Consider the following 20512-nt stretch of genomic DNA (forward strand, 5'->3'; position numbering starts at 1 on the left):
CACAATTCCAATTTGTAATGGGTGTGCACTTCTTGACACCTTTGAAATTATTTAATGCTGGAAAAATAGTCAGGCACAGTCAAATATCTGGACCATTTTAAAAATATTCACAAGAAGTGTTGTGCTTGGCAGTAATAACTGGTTTTAATGGTCCTATAACTGCTGCCGATGTTCACTTAACAGTTTCCTACCTCTGGCACAGATGTTTGGCTCAGCATTCAGTTTCCCACTGGCAGATTTTATCATAAATCCCATCAGCAAGTTTTCATTTTCTGACCTTAGGGGATTTGTTTAACAAAGATCAAGGCAACAACTAAATTGCAAAAACTGAAAACATACCACGACACTACTTTTGGTTTAAATGGATGCAGTTTTAGCAATTAACCTTTCTTTGCAGAGGTAGGTCCATCATTTAAATATTTTAATGAGACTTCATACTGCAAATTCTACCATACTTTTTAATTAAGTATTGGGCACAAAATTTAAAAGAGGTACATGTTGCCAAAACCTATCATTGTGCAATCAACAGGACAAATGTAAGAATAACAATTTACATACACTCATGCAAATTTATAACACAGGAAAGGGATTCTGACAGGATGGCAAGTTGTCTCTGATTTGCTGAGGCATTATCATGAGAGAGAAATGGGAAGCCATTGGCTTCCTGTGCTTCCAGTAACTCACAAAGAAGGACGCAAGTATTAAACATCTTCCTTTGCTTGCAAAGAACAGGTAACACATTGGTAACTTCTTACAAGCATAATGACCTATGCTACAATCTCATCTAATGATCTTATATTGATTGTTAATGTGGCCATTTCTGCACTGAGAATGGTTCCAAAGATGTTGCTCAATTTTGGAACCATATCTAACAGTAGATGCATTAGTGCACGTTTTATAGTCATAGGTATTTTGAGCACTGTCTGTATTTTGTTATGAACAGTTAGAGGAAGGTGCAGCTGCAGTTGTGGACCAATGGCTATGTTAGCTGGGAGGGGACTCTGCAATAAAGCGTTGGCCTAACATCCATCTGGAGGCCATGTCCTCCCATTGACTGTGTTTCAGTTGTAGTGTGGGCCAACCTGCCACATGGACTGTATGGGAAAGAGGCTTTAATTACATTAATTGGATACACAGTCTGTCAATGGCTCAACTACTGAGTGGTGCCAGAGAACATGCACGCTGGCCAGCACTTTCAGGTCCTGCTCCTCGGATGCTGCTGCCTGACCTGCATTTCCAGCACCTCTTTAATCTAGACTCTGATCTCCAGCATCTGCTGTCCTCACTTTCACCTAACTTCAGGTCCTAATCTATCCTTCATGAGATCCTTTACAATCTTCTCACGCCCTTAATTATGTGAGCTTACATTATATAGCACTGTGTGAGAATGATTTCACTTGTATTTATACCATTCAAGAAAAGGAAGTTGTGAGCATGACATTCAAGGACACTGCTGAGAAATGTACACATTTACAGGAAGGAAGTATAATAAAATGGGCATGTTTGAGGCAAATTGTTGCAATATCTATGACCTTATAATTGCTTCGAGCTTGCAGGATGCATCAAATATTTGAACTTTTATATGCTTAAGGGCATATATTTAATAGGTCTCAAGAATATGGGTCTATGACCATAAGAGATTAATGTGAAATCAATGAGCTACTCCAAAAGTATCTGTAATTAATTTCTGGGAATAATTATTTTGTGCAATTAAAAGAGTTCATTCTGATAATACATGGAAATTTGATTGCATTGTTTGCTCACCATTTGAAATGAAACAATTAATTAATATCTAGTAATGTCCAATTCATTATGAAAAACACAAAAATTGCATGAAAATATTCTTCACTTTCCAACACTAGAATACAAATTTAGCACTATTCTAATTTTAAAATATGACTGGAAGACAACTTCAGTAAGGCTTTCGACAAGGTTCCCCATGGGAGACTGATTAGCAAGGTTAGATCTCATGGAATACAGGGAGAACTAGCCATTTGGATACAGAACTAGATCAAAGGTAGAAGACAGAGGGTGGTGGTGGAGGGTTGTTTTTCAGACTAGAGGCCTGTGACCAGTGGAGTGCCACAAGGATCGGTGCTGGGCCTCTACTTTTTGTCATTTACATAAATGTGAGCATAAGAGGTACAGTTAGTAAGTTTGCAGATGACACCAAAATTGGAGGTGTAGTGGACAGCTAAGAGGGCTACCTCAGATTACAACAGGATCTGGACCAGATGGGCCAATGGGCTGAGAAGTGGCAGATGGAGTTTAATTCAGATAAATGCAAGGTGCTGCATTTGGGGAAAGCAAATCTTAGCAGGACTTATACACTTAATGGTACGGTCTAGGGAGTGTTGCTGAACAAAGAGACCTTGGAGTGCAGGTTCATAGCTCCTTGAAAGTGGAATCGCAGGTAGATAGGATAGTGAAGAAGGTGTTTGGTATGCTTTCCTTTATTGGTCAGAGTATTGAGTACAGGAGTTGGGAGTTCATGTTGCGGCTGTACAGGACATTGGTTAGGCCACTGTTGGAATATTGCATGCAATTCTGGTCTCCTTCCTATCGGAATGATGTTGTGAAACTTGAAAGGGTTCAGAAAAGATCTACAAGGATGTTGCCAAGGTTGGAGGATCTGAGCTACAGGGAGAAGCTGAATAGGCTGGGGCAGTTTTCCCTGGAGCATCGGAGGCTGAGGGGTGACCTAATAGAGGTTTACAAAATTATGAGGGGCATGGACAGGATAAATAGACAAAGTCTTTTCCTTGGGGTCAGGGAGTCCAGAACTAGAGGGGGTTTAGGGTGAGAGGGGAAAGATATAAAAGAGACCTAAGGGGCAACTTTTTCACACAGAGGGTTGTACGAGTATGGAATGAGCTGCCAGAGGATGTGGTGGAGGCTGGTACAATTGCAACATTTAAGAGGCATTTCGATGGGTATATGAATAGGAAGGGTTTGGAGGCATACGGGCTGGGTGCTGGCAGGTGGGACTAGATTGGGTTGGGATGTCTGGTTGGCATTGATGGGTTGGACCGAAGGGTCTGTTTCCATGCTGTACATCTCTATGACTCTATGACTCTATGATATGTATAATTAACTCAAAAAATAGCTATGTCTCAATAGGTAATAATTAGTGTTTCCTCATTCCCATGGCATCTAATTGCCTTAAATTATTTGTTATGCTTTGTAGTTCCCAAAAGTTCAAAATAATCATGCTTTTATACACCTGAGGCTGGATCTTCATGAAGCAGGCAGAAAGGTTGACTTGGGAAACCGAGAGGTCCCATTTGCTTTTAAAAGGGCCCTCATCTACTATATTTACATTCCAGAGAAACAGGTTAGGATAGATTCTGGATTACCATAATTGGAGATGGGCTCAAGGCAACAGAGGCAAGCAGGGGTTAAAGCCAGTAGGTTGGATTACCTGCTTCTGTTGACTGGGATGTCATCCTAGTTTTAAAGTGAATGTCATGCCCTCAAATCCTCACCCTTCATGTCCAGTTCCCTGTCTCCATCTACCTTCCAGGTCCCTACCCTGCCTCCTCAAATCCCCGATATGCCCATGAATTCTCCATAGTCACACATTCAGTATCCACTTTAAGCATACTGAGCCATGTCACTAATGTGGACAAAAAAAAAGCCTCTGAAAATCTAATGCTATTGCATTTTGAACACAATGCACACTGTAAAAGAAAACTCTCCTTCAAAAAGTTATTACAAAATAAACAATTCTCCCTAGGCGCTCAATCTGTTCCCACAATAGACACAATTTTCCTAAATGCAACAAAGACAGGTAATCCTTTAATCAGCATTTAGAACCGTGAAACAAAATGTGAATACAACCCACTACCCTGAGTAGTTCTGGAGTTTTCATAATATGAATGTTGTAATGTGTTATATTGTTGTGGCTGCCAAACAATGGTTCCTATTGAAATTGCAAAAACAGGTGCCTTAAAAAATCACCAGATGATCTGTCATTCAATGCACTCCAAAGGAGATATCTTTTCTCACTCTGTGAAAGTTTCATTGTTTTTTCCAAATCTGAAACAGGTGTGATTCCAATCATTTCATATCATAGCACTTAGAGTTCATAAGCAGTGTTTACTTCAGTTTTTATTTCATAATAACGTTTTTCCTATTATTTTCCTTCAAAAAAGCTACCGCATCTCAACGCTTACAAATGCAGCTGAACATATGGTTAAATTACCTTGGCAGGACTGACCCCGATAATCAATCAAAAAAAGTTGCCTAACTTGGAATATAGCATCTAACTATTGCAACTGAAAGTGATGTGTTTCATGCTTCAAAGCTTGTCTATGGAAGAATTCAAAAGCAGATGATTTTTAAAATTTATTAGCCACATGGGACTGTCATGACCATGGATCACAACTTATGGTCATCTATGATGATAGTAAACTTTTAATTGCAAAATCTTGTTTTACAAAGACACGGTGCATCAAAAAAGTGATGGAAGATTTCAATTCAGTAACTCTCCCAAGAGGAATCCTGGAATGTCACCCCTGAAGGTGTTAAAGAAGCTTCTGAAAATCTAACACAGCTGCAATCTGAATATATTGCTCACTGAAAAAGAAAACATTCCTTCAAAAAGCTATTACAAAATAGCCAGTTCTCCTTAAGTATTCAATCTATTGTCACAACAAACACAATTTCACTGACTACAACAAAGAAAGGAAAAAAAACAGATTAAATTACAATCTCCTCTGAGAATCCATTTTGAATATAACGGAAGAAAATACAACAATATGGGTAAGAGGCATGTTTCCTCTTTCCTCTTTCAAGATTGCATATGGTCAAGAGGTTAAAAGTCAGCTTCAACCTTGGTCTATCAATTTGTCTCTGTTTGCCTAGGAGCTCAGTAATTTTGGGTATTCTTTCTGAAAGCATGACAAATTAGGGAAAATTGCCTGGAGTCTGGTCAGAACTGACTGACATTTCTCTGTGCTTCACTGATATACTGTGAATTATATATTCTTACAAAAGAGACTGATTCCTCAAAGAGGCCAATTCCTCAAAAAAGTCAAAGGGGAGTTAGACTACCCAGCCCCCCAATGTAGTTATCCAGGTGAGGAGTTTACTATGTAGACTACGTAATCTTAAACTGTGCTGCAAAAAATGTTCAAAGACTGGAATAGAAGTAGCAATTCCAGAATCTGGTCCTTCTGCCATTTTCATAGAGTTTCCAAGTTGTGGTGTGAATTTCTCTCTGTCAGGATGATTTACCTGATATGGCAATGCTTCTGGGCATGATATTGTGATATTGAAGATTTAAACAGAGATTTATTATTATTAAATCATGTACAAGCATTACATTCCTCAGCTGCAAGTGTTGGAGCAAGTATTAGGTTATAACAGAGGGGCATTCTTCCACAAGGTTTCACTTGATCTGAGGTAAGATTGTGCATTAGACGATTATACCCTTGGGTGGAAGGGAATTTCCTATTTAACATCCATTCAATGCCTGATCAAGTCTGTAATGGGTGCCAGTGAAAGATGATATTCTTACATTGACCCCAGCACCACTGTTCCCTATAACTAGCACCTACCATGGAACCCCTTGGAGCAGTTCCAACAGCAGCCACTGCTCCCATGTTATAGTCCGTGCCAGAGAGCTGCTACCTTGGATTGATCAACAACTCTTGGGCCACATTATTACCCCACTAAAGTGTGTGTAAGTCATTGCCATTCTAAGGAATGTAGTTCTAATTATGCATTACATCTTGGATATTATCCAGTTTTGTCACTTGTTTAGAGATTACATTTTCTATGATAATGAATTATTTTGGATTTATCAAAAAAAACCTAGTGAATATTCTCTGGATAACAGTATCAAAGAGAAAACAAAATCTTTTTGTTGATTGAATTGAAACCAATTAGACTAATGAGGCAAATTGTGGAATGGTGAGATTTGATTTTCAGTACAACCAAAGCACAAAAGGATTGTTTGCTGGCTTTGACTAGTTCGCTTTACTTCCATGTTGGAGAACTGACACTATTAAAATGATGGTCCCATTGATTCTTCAAGTTGTGAGGAAAGTCCCTGACACTAGAATTCAATCCTGCTCTTTGTTAGTTTGGCACAATGAATGCAGTGTGGTCATGTATAGTGTGATGTGATACTTGTGTACATATGAACACAAAGTTCTGAACTCATATTAGAATTACACAGTACAATATAACAACTCATTAAAAAGATGTTTCAATATATCAATATAATTGTTCAAATTATTAACTTTAATTTTCTTTAGGTTGGGAATAAAAATAATATATAATTGGAATGAATATTTTAAATCTTTTATAACTAGTTTTCCTTCCTTGAAATATTATTTATGGCATTGACTACTTAGTTAAAATATTCTGTTTGTTCTTCTCAGCTAAAGTTGCATGTTGCATTTGATCTAAGGTCTGGCAATAATTCTCCTCCAGCTGTACATTCTGATTCTGTAGCTTATATTTTCCTTCCAACCACTCTGTGAGCCTGAATTCCACCAGTTTTTCAGCTTCCTGCTGTGCCCACTTTGCTTGGCTTCTTGCTTTTCATATTTCATCTTGTAAATGCTCCAGCGTTTCTTACAGTTTGCTATTAATCTCCAGTAAATCAGTCTCTGACTAATACAGTGTTAAGCTGGGTATACAGCACAATAGTTTGCTGTCTGACTCAGTGTTGTTATTCTTTATTGTTTTCCAACTTCTATTTGAAGCAGATACTGCTGACATTTTGTCCCAAACTCTGCCTCCTCTGTCATTTGTACAGCATGCAGTTTCACTTTCCTTAAACAGCATTATGTCTTGCTTAGTCGTCAGTTTTTTGGGTTAATGGCTTTATTCTCTCGTTTGAACTTACCATCTTGGAATGCTGTAACTGTAACATGGAACACTTTTTTTCCAGGTGTCTGAAATTCTTAAATTGGTTTTCTGTCTCTCTCTGTCTCTCTCCTCTTTCTGTCAAAAGCTACTCATATCTTCCAGGACGAGAGAACCTTCAGTAGCTGACTGCAACCAAATCATTTGGCTTTGAACCATATATCATGAAACTAACCCCACTGTAGATTCTGTGATTCAGGCATCATTTTTCTGTACGTAACTGAAGGATGCTATTCAATAATTGTGGGAGGTCTAACGGGCTCTCAGAGGAGAATTGTTGTTTACTGAGACCATCTGTAGTTCATTGCAATTGTTCGATTCCATGATTGCATGGCTATTGGTGACCAGTGATATCTTCTCCTTTGCATACCTTTGATTTTGGTCATTCATATTTGTTATATCTCAGTTCCCTAATATGCCAATTTTAAAGCATTTTTCTTTTAGGTAGCCATTTTGTTTCATATTTTAGGGAAGATAACCTAAGCTAACTCTGTGCTCCAGTATCAAGTGATAACTTTAAATGTTTGGTTGTTGACATATCTCTCAATTTCTTAATGACCTGGTGGTGTGAATTTTGTTTCCTGGGAGTTGTTGCTTCCAGCCATTTCCTGCAACAGTATGATTGCTATTTTTGTTAAATCTTCAAAATTACAATTACTTTCCAGCGGTTATTATATTAATATTTTGGTTTAATTTCTGAAAATGCTCTGCTTCACTGCTGGAATTCTGCTGTCACAACAGAGTTCCAACTAGAGCAATTACTTCAGGATCAGTGTGGTGTTGGAAAAGCACAGCCGGTCAGGCAGCATCCAAGGAGCAGGAAACTCTTCATTTCGGGCAAAAGCCCTTCATCAGGAATGAAGGCAGGAAATGGGAGGGGGATGGGGCTGGGGAGAAGGTAGCATAGAGTACAATAGTTGGATGGGGGTAGGGATGAAGGTGATAGGTCAGAGAGGAGGGTGGGAGAAGGTAGCAGCACCACTCTAATCTAGATTCTGATTTCCAGCATCAGCAGTCCTCACTTTTGCCGAGTTGATTTTAACCTTTCTGCGAATCCTCTTGCAAGGATGCCTACCTTGCAGAAGTTCTCCTCCTCTGTCCACAGGAATCTCAGTGAGTCTCTCTCTCTCACTGCAACCGCCAGGTCAACTTGTCTGCCCTGAAGCTGTTACTCTTTGCTACCCTCTCCTACCCTCCTCCCTGACCTATCACCTTCAGCCCCACCCCCATCCACCTATTGTACTCTGTGTTACCTTCTCCCCAGCCCCACCCCCGCCCCCATTTATCTCTCTACCCTGGAGGCTCCCTGCCTTCATTCCTGATGAAGAGCTTTTGCCCGAAACATTGAATTTCCTGTTCCTCAGATGCTGCTTGACCGGTTGTGCTTTTCCAGCATCACTCTAATCTAGAGTCTGATTTCCAGCAACTGCAGTCCTCATTTTTGCCCAATTACTTCAGGAGTCTACTATCAAGAATATCAATTTGTCATGCCCATCAATGTTGGTTTTGAGTAATTAGTACCTTCTCAGGCAAGTTGGCTTGGGAGATGATTTTGATTGATTTGTGGGTATAAGTATGCTGCCATTCTCTTCCATTTGACTGGGTCTGAGGGTCAAATTGGTTTACAGTGGTGGAGGGTCAACCATATTGAATCTTAACAAACAGAGGCTTTGTCTTAACAAGATGTAGTTTACTATATGACAGGCATTATGTACAAGTTACTTTAGCTTGTTATACATTGATCCTATTCCTATGTGGAGACATGTGAACAGAGGTCTGCAGTGTAAATAAGATTCAAAACTATTCTGCCTTTTCTCCATTCAACCCAGTATTGCATCACCAGGTTGGGTGAAGCTCAATGTGGTCTCAAGCATTAAACCTTTCTGAACCATTTTTTTCTCATTGAGCATTTAACCCCAAGCTTTTCCTTTTGGTTAAGAACGGTACAATCCAGTGTATGGTTACATTGATCACAAATCCATCACCACCCACCAAGATTCTGATGTCACAGATTGAGGAGGATGGCATTTTTACATTTTTTCAGAATGCTCTGTTTTGAGTTTAGGAATATTTATAGGTCTTTGATAGTTTGAGAACTGTTGACCTCAGTTCTGTACTTGACCCTGTTATGATCTGCAATGTGTCACTCCATTGGTGCATATTGTCCCTTGGATCAGATTTGCTGATGATGCAGATCCTGCCAAATAGTGCTTAAACAGCACCTCATTTGGAAGGCTTTTAATGTCTTGGATTTCAGTCAAGGTGGAACTGTTCCTTGCTGAATGTGCATGTTGTTACTTAACATCTAGGGGGCATTTAATCTCATGAATTCCCTTTCTGGAGGATGGCTGCCTTTGTTTAAATGCGTGCTTTCTTTTTGAACCAGGCAATTTCTTCTTGACAGTTGGGTGGTTTCTTCTTGATGTTTCCAGAATCTGCAGATGTTGTTCATGTCAGTGTTGACTCTCCAAGAGTTGCATCATCGATCTGTGGAAGCAAATATTTATTCTCAATATGAAAGATCTGTATTGAAATTTTGTAAACTCATAATTTCAAGTGAATGGGCGGAATATCTTTGTTCACCCTCTGTGGTTGTCTGACTGGTGAAACCAACTTATTCACATCCTCAGCTATGCTCATTAGGGACTCTGTTGACTTAGCTCTGTCATTAGTATTGACAGTTCCTCATCACAAGATGAAGAATTCAAATACTCGTCTTGAACTTGTGTTGCTTCATCATTGAACATCAAATTAGAATCTGTCTCTGTGCTCTGTTCACAGGGTTGTTTTGATGTCTGAACAATTTCAGTTTAGTTTTGCTCAATTAATTCAAATACATAATGCATCCCTTTTTTAACTCCTTTTCTACATCATTGTATAAATTTTGCTGGTTTCTTTCACCTGAATTTTCTAATGCGACAGTAAAGATGACTGTAGTAAGTGGAAAACAAGTATAACCACATATTTCATGATGAAATCTTAAGTCTCTGTTGCAATCTGGCCACCGCTGATTGAGTTCTGGCTGTATACCTGGCAATGCTCACTTGTCCTCTGTGCATCTTTTCCAAACCATGCTTCCAAAGTGAAGACTGATGTAGGCTCAAAGATGAGAAGTATTGATTGTAAATCACATATGCATTCTTAACTCTGGTGCTGCCAGTGTTTCACCTTTGCTTGTAACATACCTTTAATCTTGGTAAGTATTCTAGCTGACCATATGTTTTCATCTCTGTAGGCTTTACCTTCTGTTTCATTAGCCATAGTATTTAATCTGTCATGTCAGTGGCACTCACTCAGTCCTGTATCAAATTTAAAATGAATGGAGTATGCATTGATATAAACATTTTCTGACAAACTGGAATCAGTTTGATCACCAATTTCTTCTGGGAACACACTGGGTATCTTTTCTAATATTAGTGCTTCTATCACATGAACATCTCTGTATGGTATAGGTATTTGACTTTTTGTTGCACTGAAATTGCATCCTTCTCCTGTACAACTTCTGGCAGTGGCTTATGGTTTTCCAGATATAGAGTTCTTTTGTCTCAGTTTGGACTACTTGTGCTTGTGAGGCTTTTTATCCCACAATGCTGACACTGACTGTTGGGGTCTGATGTTTGGTTTTATATGCTGTTAGCTTGTCACATGTCTCTGTAAAGTGTTTATATCTAAGAAAATGGATAGGATCTGTTGCTTTACAGTGATGGATGAAGTAGTGCATTTATTTGTTCAACATGTACTTTATTATTTAGGTTTGAAGCAATTATACATCATAAGAACTGTTTTCTCCAAGTAGTCTAATCCTGATTTCTGTTTGGACCATATATGAAATTTAATCCTGGATATATAGTTTTGTCTATGTCTTCCTCATATAATTATCTCTTCTTACTTAAATCTTTTAAATTTTACAATACATCAATGCTATTGGATCTTCTTTCGTTTGAAGAATTTAATCTTTTACATTGAAATGACTTTTTATCTTTTTTGTCTTAAACTGTTTAAACTGAACAGTTGTTATAAAGTGGAGACTGACTCCTCCCTCTGAGAACTAAAATTGAAATACCCAACGAGGAGCACCTTGCCCTAAATCTGTGAAAGGAGTGTGAAACATGGTGTAACCTAACTTTCAGCAACTTCTAGTAGTTAAACAAAATAAATCCGAGACACTGTCTTTAAAATCAACAAGTAACAATTTATGTATCTAACTCTAACCACAAGCAAATTAACTAAAATGTTAACAAACTGAATAAATCCCTTCTAACTACTAACTATCCCCGAATGAATCAAGATTCCAATGGTATGCTGTTCCAATAAATACAAGTCCCACTCATATAAAAAAAAAGTCTAGTCTCTCGAAATTGTAGCTCGGTCACGTGTTTTCTGGAATATTCTGTGCCTTCTTCTGTCAAGTCTTCTGTCAGGAACTTCTCCTCTGATTCGTCTGTCAGGCATGCTTCCTCCAATTCTTCCATCGTTAGTACTGCTTGCTGTTAGATGGTGCTTCCTCTAATACATAAATGAGTGTGACAGCCAATTTCTCTCTTGAGAGCTGTTAGCTCTGGTAGATGCCAGTTCACTCTGGAGTCTTTGTCCATATGTCCCTTATTTCATACCCTTGGTGACATATCAATATTTCTTACATAGGATTGGTCCTATGTTGTCAAAGCCTTCAGATTTAAATTTATTAGGTTTTTGGTATCTGAGGGCCTGGTTCAATATATTGGCTAAATTCAAAACCCTGTTGTCTTGATAAAAACTGCTGCTTGGCCCACTAATTGTACGGCCTGTCAATACAAATGTTTCAGTTTGGGTGCTCTCTGTGCACCTACAAAACCCCAACCTGCTGCTCATATATCTACATTTAAAATATCTTAAGCACTGAAGAAATGCCATCTTTTAAAGGGAACACGCAATGCTTTCCCCCCGTAGCATTTTACAATTTTACAATTATATGAATACCAAATTCTACCTTCCTGCCTCCCAATCTGCAATTACTCTACCCAACTTTGCAAAACAGCATAGCAATGCTGTATTCTTTTCATTCGAGTCATAGACATAGAGATCTACAGCACAGGAAAACAAAAGCCCTTCAGTCCTTTTGAGTAAGTGCCAGTCAAAAACAACCATCCAATTATTCTAATCCCTTTTCGCAGTACTTGGCCCATAGCCTTGTGTGCCTTCACAGGTGCACATAAAAATACGACTTCAATGCTTGAGGGTTTCTACTTCTACCACCTTTTATAGGCAGTCAGTTCCAGATTCCTCCCACTCTCTGAGTGAATATGTTTTTTCCTTACATCCATTTTAAACCATCTGTCACTTACCTTGAATTTATTTTGCTTGATCATTGATCCCTCCATCAAGAAGTAAAGTCTTCTCCTGTTTAAGCTGCTTATGTCCCTCCATAATTTTATGCATTTCAATCTTTTAAAACTTGTAATTCTGTTAATTAGTAATGCTGTATAACTGTGCTGCTCACTGTGCAGTTAATTTCAAGTTTTACCCCTTGCTCAACAGGAATTTTTAAGTCTACTCATGGAGCTCCAATTTTACTTTTTCTCAATTATTCCTTCATGAGATAAAGGAATTGTTGGTGTGGTCAGCAATTACAGCCCATCTCTAATTGTCCAAACAGTCTATGTATGCCACAATTCGTGGCTCTATTTTAGGTGTTCAACAAAAGGGATGGATCTGCAGAACTGTCTGTCCCAGGTTGGGACTAGCCTATGTATGTACAGATGGTAGCTCTATTTTGATATAAACGTGTCCCATGGACAATGTTATGAGTCAACCACATAGCTATACGTCTAATTGCATGATCATTATTAGGCTGATTTTTAAATTCCAGATTTGGATTGACTGCAAATTTCACCATCTGCAGGGTTTTGAACCCATAACCCCAGAACATTAATCTGGGTTTCTGGATCATTAGCCCAGTGACTTTACTGCTACACCAGAATTTCCCCATGTTGTTTGTTTCCCCGTCCAAACTCTAACTGCATATGCTTCTACAGACCATTGCTTCCTGAAGCAATCTTTAATTGCTAGGTAGTAGTAATTTTTAAAAACTTTGGAGCCCACACTGTTCCTTCATACTTTCTCAATAGGTCTGAAATAAAAAAGTTTTGAGGGCAGGGCTTGTACACTTAATGATAACATTTGGGGAGTGTTGCTGAACAAAGAGACTTTGGAGTGCAGGTTCATAGTTCCTTGAAAGAGGGTTTGCATATAGATAGGATAGGATGTCTGCCTTTATTGGTCAGTCTATTGAGTATAGAATTTGGGAGGTCGTATTGCAGCTGTACTGGATATTGGTTAGGCCACTATTGGAATACTGCATGCAGTTCTGGTCTCCCTGCTATAAGAATCATGTTGTGAAACTTGAAAGGGTTCAGAAAAGACTTACAAGAATGTTGCCAGAGTTGGAGGGTCTACAAGGTCTTGTTCGCTGTTTCTTCATTCAAAAGCTTCCAGATGTCGATTGTCCATGTGAATCGTTCTTGACATGATATGTTTCCTAAGTTGTATACTCAATGTATGCTCGATACTCAGATAAGTTTCTGGCAGCATCTTTGAAAGAGATGTTGAGTTTCATGGTGGATTAACAGTAACCTTTTGGGAGACCATTTGTGCTAATCAGACTTAATAGATATAGTTTATTGAAATACTAGGCTCTTTAAAATTTTGTTCTAAGTTGATGTAAATGGTGCCTATGTACGGAAGCAGTATACACTTATCACAGTATTTTATACTGAATACACGTGACAATAAATTATTCAATTCAATAAATTATTCAACTCGATAGTAATTATGTGATCATTGCATTGGTTGGTTTGCATTGCTACTAAAACTATGAGGAGACATGTGGATGTAGGTCTGTACTCCATGAGATCCTAAGATGTCCACTTAAACCTTTGTAACATCATGTCAGGCAGCAATGTTGATTTTCCTGCTCCTCGGATGCTGCCTGACCTGCTGTGCTTTTCCAGCACCACTCTGATATAAACTCTGGTTTCCAGCATCTGCAGTCCTCACTTTTGCCTTTGTAACATCATATTTAGTAGAGTTTAATGCACTCTCCAACTTTAACCCTTTCAGAACCATTAGCTTATGTTGGACTGCCTGACATTACACTAGATTTAGAGGACCTTGTAAAGGCAATGCTGACAGTATTTCTTCAGTGCTTTGAGATGCCTGTTTCAGATTGTCTAAGTCTCTGAAGTATGGGGTTTATTGGATGGTAAGCCAGAATATTAATCAAGCATAGCCCACAGTACTGATTTTAAAAAAAACTGTTCTTTTATTGTATATTGGCTGGCAACTTGCCCAAGGCTCCTTACTCAGCAGCTTTGGAACCCGCAATCACTACCATCTTGAAGGACAGCGGATGTAGTGGAATATCACCTCCTGACTTGGAGCCATACCATTGTTCCTTCACTGTCACTGAGCCAAATTCTCATAATTCCTTCCCTTTTTCTATAGTTTATAGTGGTTCAAGTAGCAACTCCTATCACTTTCTCAATGCTGACCACATCCAGTGAATGAAATAAAAGAAATATTCAGTGTGAAAACCCTTGAAACTGTTGAATGATGGATAACTGTGTTTAAAAAGCATATTAAGGTCATAATTTTTATTGAACCTCTTCACAACCAGGAAAAACACACTTTATATTTTACAAACTGTGAATTTTTCTGCTGCGCTAAAGCATATCTTTCAGTTTTTAAAATAATATTTGTTAATTTTTCAGCTTCTTCATTAATCCTATTTAAATGTCCTAATGATTAATTTTGTCTCCTGTGATTTTTTTCTATTAGAAAGACAGGAGAGAAAGAAGCAGTGCATTTGATTTCTTGATTTGCTGTCTATCAGAGTGCCCCAATATGATTCTGAACAAGGGTCACTTGACCCGAACGGTCAACTCTGATTTCTCTCCACAGATGCTGCTAGACCTGCTGAACTTTTCTGTTTTTGTACTCCAATATGATTGACTGTTCGACTGCTTGATCACATCATGTTGATGAAAGTCAGTAAGCCTGTTGAATTTTTACCATATTCAAACTAACATTGACAAAAAGAAAATCCATGTCACAGAGGTTAATATTTCTGGGCAGATTTATTTATGATCAATTGCATTCACTCTGCTGCTTAGCACAGTGCAGTTGATTGGATGGATGGCTTGTAAGACAGAGTGAAGCCAACAGTATGAGTTCAACAGTATGAGCACCAGTTGAGGTTACTATGACGGATCTGCCTTCTCAAGCTTGCCTCTCTCCTCGGGCATGGTGACCCTCAGGTTAAACTCACTACCAGTCATCTCCCTTGAAAGAAAGAGCAGTTTGATGGTCTGCTGCACGTATGGCGAGTTTACTTAATCATATGAGGTTGCCTTACACTGGATTTCTGCTCACATAACATATTTTATAATATTACATAAAAGTATCTTTTTCCAAATCATCTTTCAAATATATAAACCAAAGAGGCATCAAATCTACATGCACACATTCATGTCAGAGCCTTTTACTTTCTAATTATCTTTTGCTTTTTATTGCTAAGCCAGCTTTAATTTGCTGTTAATTTTATAGGCCAGAGACTTCTTCATCAACTTTGTATTCATATTATCTATCTGAACATCTTAAATAAGTCATGGCTATTGAGTATCCCTTGTCAAATTTAGTTGCTTCCTCCAAGAATTGCAACAGGCTCATAGTATATGACCTACTGCTTTTTGAATTGTGCTGACTACTCTTTATGGTTACTGTACTCACCAGGAGACTTCCCTTCGTGGCTTTATTGAGGCAGTTAAGTGTGAAAGCTGAATTAATATCGGTGGAGATAGTCATTAAACCAGAACACTTCTTTAATTGCATAATTTTACTTATGTGTGCATTGATGCAGCTCCCTCACACTATTCAGCTCACTAAAATCTTCTGTAGGTTCTTTTTCTCTCTTGCTAATGTCGTCAGTAACTGTTTTGAGAACAAATAGTGTTTTAATGTTAAAATAATTTTGATGTTGATAATTATTGAGAAGTTAATGTTTATGTTGATTAAATGTATTGAATTAGCCACACATAAGAACAGATTTAAACTACTTAGCCCCTTCTGCCTGTTGGACAATTGAGGTAGATCGTGGTTGATCTTTACTTCAAATCCACTTTCTCTTGTTGATCCAAAACCCTTACCTAATAAAATCTAGTAACCTTGCCCTTGAAATTTCAATTATCTGACCTTTCATTAGCTTTTGTGTGAAAAACTGTTGGTTGATTTCAGTGCTAACCCTCATATTTCTAATTTTGGAATTATACTGATCTCAACTGGAAGAATCTACTCAATCAAATCATTTTATCAGTTGAACTCCTGTATTAAATTATCTTAGCTCAGCTGGATAAATTCAACAGAATGCAAGCTGGAAGGAAGCTCTGAACAATCTCATGGTAATGTAAGGAGATTCATAGAGATCATCGGTGGAAGCTGGACCCAGGTAAATTCCGTGTTTTTCAGGCTGGAAGAAGCCGAGTGCACTAGAGTAGGATGATACAGGAAGAGTTTTGGAAGCTAGGTGGGGAGCAATAAAATGGGACTACAACATCTTGGAGGGATATGCTGGATATGTCTGAATTAGGTGACCCCATAAGACCGTAAGAAATTGGAGTTGAAGTGGACCATTCAGTCCCGTCATTCAATGAGATCATGACTGACCTGATTTGGAGATGCCGGTGTTGGACTGGGGTGTACAAAGTTAAAATTCACACAAAACCAGGTTATAGTCCAACAGGTTTATTTGGAAACACTAGCTTTCGGTGCGCTGCTCCTTCATCAGACGATTGTGGAGAATAAGATTGTAAGACACAGAATTTATAGCAAAAATTTACAGTGTGATGTAACTGAAATTATATATTGAAAAAAACCTGGATTGTTTGTTAAGTCTCTCATCTTTTAGAATGACCATGTTGGTTTCAGTTCTTTCATATGTAAATCCCAGAACTTTTTAAAAAGTTACATTCTCAAGTGAACTTTAACAACAGGTGCTATGTCAGCCCAGATATTGCATTGAAGGTGTGAGGAGCCCTGTGTGAGGCTGTGCCACAATGTTCGGACTGATTCTAATCTAAAAAACGGATTTACAGAATCTTACATGGATTCATGCAGTTTTTGAGCAAAATAAAATGTAACTGTGCAAGTACAAATTCACCCTACAAACTTGTGTGTGTGTGTGTGTGTGTGAGTGATGGCGGCGGGGGGGGGTGGATATGAGTGTCAGTGAGAGGGTGCGTGTGTGCATGTGAGTGTGGGAGGGTGTCTGTGAGTGTATGAGAGAGAGCTTGTGTATGAGAGAGGGTCTGCATGTGTGTATGAGTCTGTAGGAGCGTGTGTCTATAGGTGTGTGTATGGGTCTGCAGGAGTGTGTGTATGTGTAGGAGTGTGTATGTGTACGAGTGTCTGTGTTTGTGTGTGTGTGTGTCTGTCTGTGACTATGCGGCTCTCTCTGTGTGTGCCTGTGTGTGTGTGTGTGTGTGTGTGTGTATGTCTGTCTGTCCTTGTGCGTGCAATACAGTGGGATCACCTGTTATGTGACATGAACCCAAGGCCATTCCTATGGGTACCGAACTTGGCTATCAGCCTATGTTCGGCCACTTTTCATTGTTGCCTGTCCTGAAGTCTGTCTTGGAGGACAGTTACCTGAAGGTCTGAGATCGAATGTCCTTGACCTCTGACTGGGAGGGAACACTCCTGTCTGTTGATTGTTGTGCGTTGTCCATTCATCTGCTGCCGTAGCCCCTGCTTGGTCTCACCAATGTACCATGCCTCAGGGAATTCTTGCCTGCAGCATATGAGATAGACAATGTTGGCTGAGTTGCATGAGTACCTGCTACGTACATAGGGGGTGGTGTCCCCACATGTAATGGTGCTATCTGTGTCAACACTCTGACAAGTCTTGCAGCGTCTACTATGACATGGTTGAATGGTGTTGTTGTCCTGAAAGCCGGGCAGTTTGCTACAAACAATGATCTTTTTGAGGTTTGGTGGTTGTTTAAAGGTGGAAAGTGGAGGTGTGGGAAAGGCCTTGGCAAGGTGCTCATCTTCATTGATAATGTGTTGCAGGCTGCGGAGAACATGGAGTAGTTTTTCGGCTCTTGGGAGGTACAAGAAACGAAAGGTACCCTGCCAAGTGCACATTGTGTCTGTCTCCTGACCTGACCTGATAGTCCACAAATTCACTTTCCTGCCTTTCCCCTATAACCGTTGATTCTCCTGCTGATTAAACATTTGTCTATCTCAGCTTTGAAGATACATAACAACAAAACTTTGACAAATATCTGCAGTAAAGAATCCCTCAAATTCACCATCCTCTTCCTTCCTGCCTTTTCAACAAAGTTATAAATAAAATTGAGGTTTGATTTTTATTTGCAAACCACTGTGCAAGTTGTTATGGTGATGGAAATGAATCAACGGACATACACAGGTAATAATTGGCCACTTAAGGCCCTCAGTAAACTTAAGGATGATCAAGTTGGTGGACACCCACACCACCCCATTGGATATGAGATATGAGATTGAGCAGGAAGACCTATTATATTCCTTTGCTAACAATTGATCACTGCTTGTTGTGGTGTGGGGTGCATGGTTTTGGGGGAAGTCCCTTACTTCTATCACCTCAATTACCATTTGCCTCTAATTGAACATTGTTGTGGAAAATTCAATTTCTTGACTGAAACATCTTTACAATAAAGGAGCTTCATTCAAGATGAGATTAAAAGCTGATAAAAAGTAATTTTTCTTTAGATCCTTGGTTTACAATGCACTCTAATACAAAGCCTAGTTTTACTCAAGGTTCAATGGATGAGCAATATATTTTAGCTGTATAAGTGCTGATTTTTCTGATCTGTTTAACATCCCATTATTAAATCAGGCTTTTGATGGTTTCACACATGAAGACATGGAGACAGAGCTTTATCCATGCATAATACATGGGGGACAAAGATGAGATTTGCCAGTGGTAGAAAAACAGTTCATAGCAAACTGGCAGCCCATTTTAAACATCGCATAAAGTCAGCTCCAAATTCAATACCAGCTTGGTTTGGATGACTAGCAAGGAGCAATTTCAGTACCAGATTAATTTTGGTATTATCTTTTCTAATGTTAGATTTGCTCTGCGAATTCTGTCTGTCCTGCTTTTAGTTAGGCTGAAGAAAAGTGGCAAGTGGAAGCCAAAAGCTCACAATGATCACTGGCCTAGCTACTTCCTTCTTTTCTCCTATCCTGCTCTACGTGTAATGAAAAGGTTTTAGATGACCTATTTTAGAGCGCAGTCTTGCTCCAGCAAATTAAAATAATGATATCCTCTGCACTGTATGCCTGTTGGAAAGAGCTACATATTCTCTACAAATGGTTCAGGCCTGCCATTCGATTCTTTTGCTTCATTAGGCTTGCAATGACGAATGGGAGCTGAATCATTTGAATTTTTTCATTGATTTTGCTCCCATTTAGTACCTTGAAGGAGCCATAGAGCACAGTTCACAATTTGCAAGTGAATGACCTCAATGAAGACAGCCCTGCAGCAGTCATTTGTACCAGTCAGTAAACTTTGCACTATTGAGGGCGAATAATAAAAGGCAAAATAAAAGCATGAACTAAGATTACTATTTGTAATATATTGCTGTTTTGGTGCTCGTTGGAAAGCAAGGAAGCCTTTTCTGGAAGATGAAAATATGACCTTGAAAAGAAGCAATTCCCCAAAGATTCACCAGACAAGAATTTATTTAGAGGCATCGAAAACAAAGCCTGAATAAAAGGCTTCATTTTTGTTCTCAGAATGAACCTACAATTTTATTAAAAATGTATGTTTCAGCCTTGATGATGAGTATCATGCCCGAGAAAAAAACCCTGTTGCCAATGTTTGCTCCTGTTCACCGCTGGGGATAAGACTTTCATTCAATGACATGAAACTGGAGCATTTTCTGATTGCTAGAAAAATTGTTAAAATTTCTCAAAAATAAAACAGCATCAAAAATCATGACCAAAGGAAATATTTGTGGTTACATCGAACAAAGTTCTTCCAGAAATATCAATAACTTTAATCACAAAGTAAACCTGATCCCAGGAACTGGAACCTTGTCTAACTTTCACCTGAACAACTCAGAAGTATGGATGAACATTTGTAAGCAAATGGTTGAAATAGGCACAAAGTAAGATCAAATCCAAGATCTTCCTGACCTGTATATTCTCATTTTGTCATTGTTTTGCCTTAGGCCTATCTTATTTTTGAGGGTAGAGGATACACCAGTATAGAGTGTCTTCAGAACGAAACTTTTTTTTTAGATACAAAGGTTTATTACATGATAGTAATATATACAACTACATTTGGTCAGCCATAATACCAAGGGCCTTTGAGAGCTCTTACAATCACATTTGACGCAATAGTGGGACTCTTCTTTCCTAAAAGAAAAACCCAATTGGGAAGTTATTCCACTTCATTTATCATAGAATGTAATTATAATTTTGCATTGCAGCTCAGGAGCTGTAGTTGGTCAACATGTTGGGTAGTGTTGACAGTGATATTTACAGATCAGAGTATTTCATTCCCTTGGCTAATGTTTGGAGCTAGAGAAACAGCAAAAATAAGGAGTCAATA

This window comes from Chiloscyllium punctatum, chromosome 1 (genome assembly GCF_047496795.1).
Source record: "Chiloscyllium punctatum isolate Juve2018m chromosome 1, sChiPun1.3, whole genome shotgun sequence".
NCBI classification, from domain to species: Eukaryota; Metazoa; Chordata; class Chondrichthyes; order Orectolobiformes; family Hemiscylliidae; genus Chiloscyllium; species Chiloscyllium punctatum.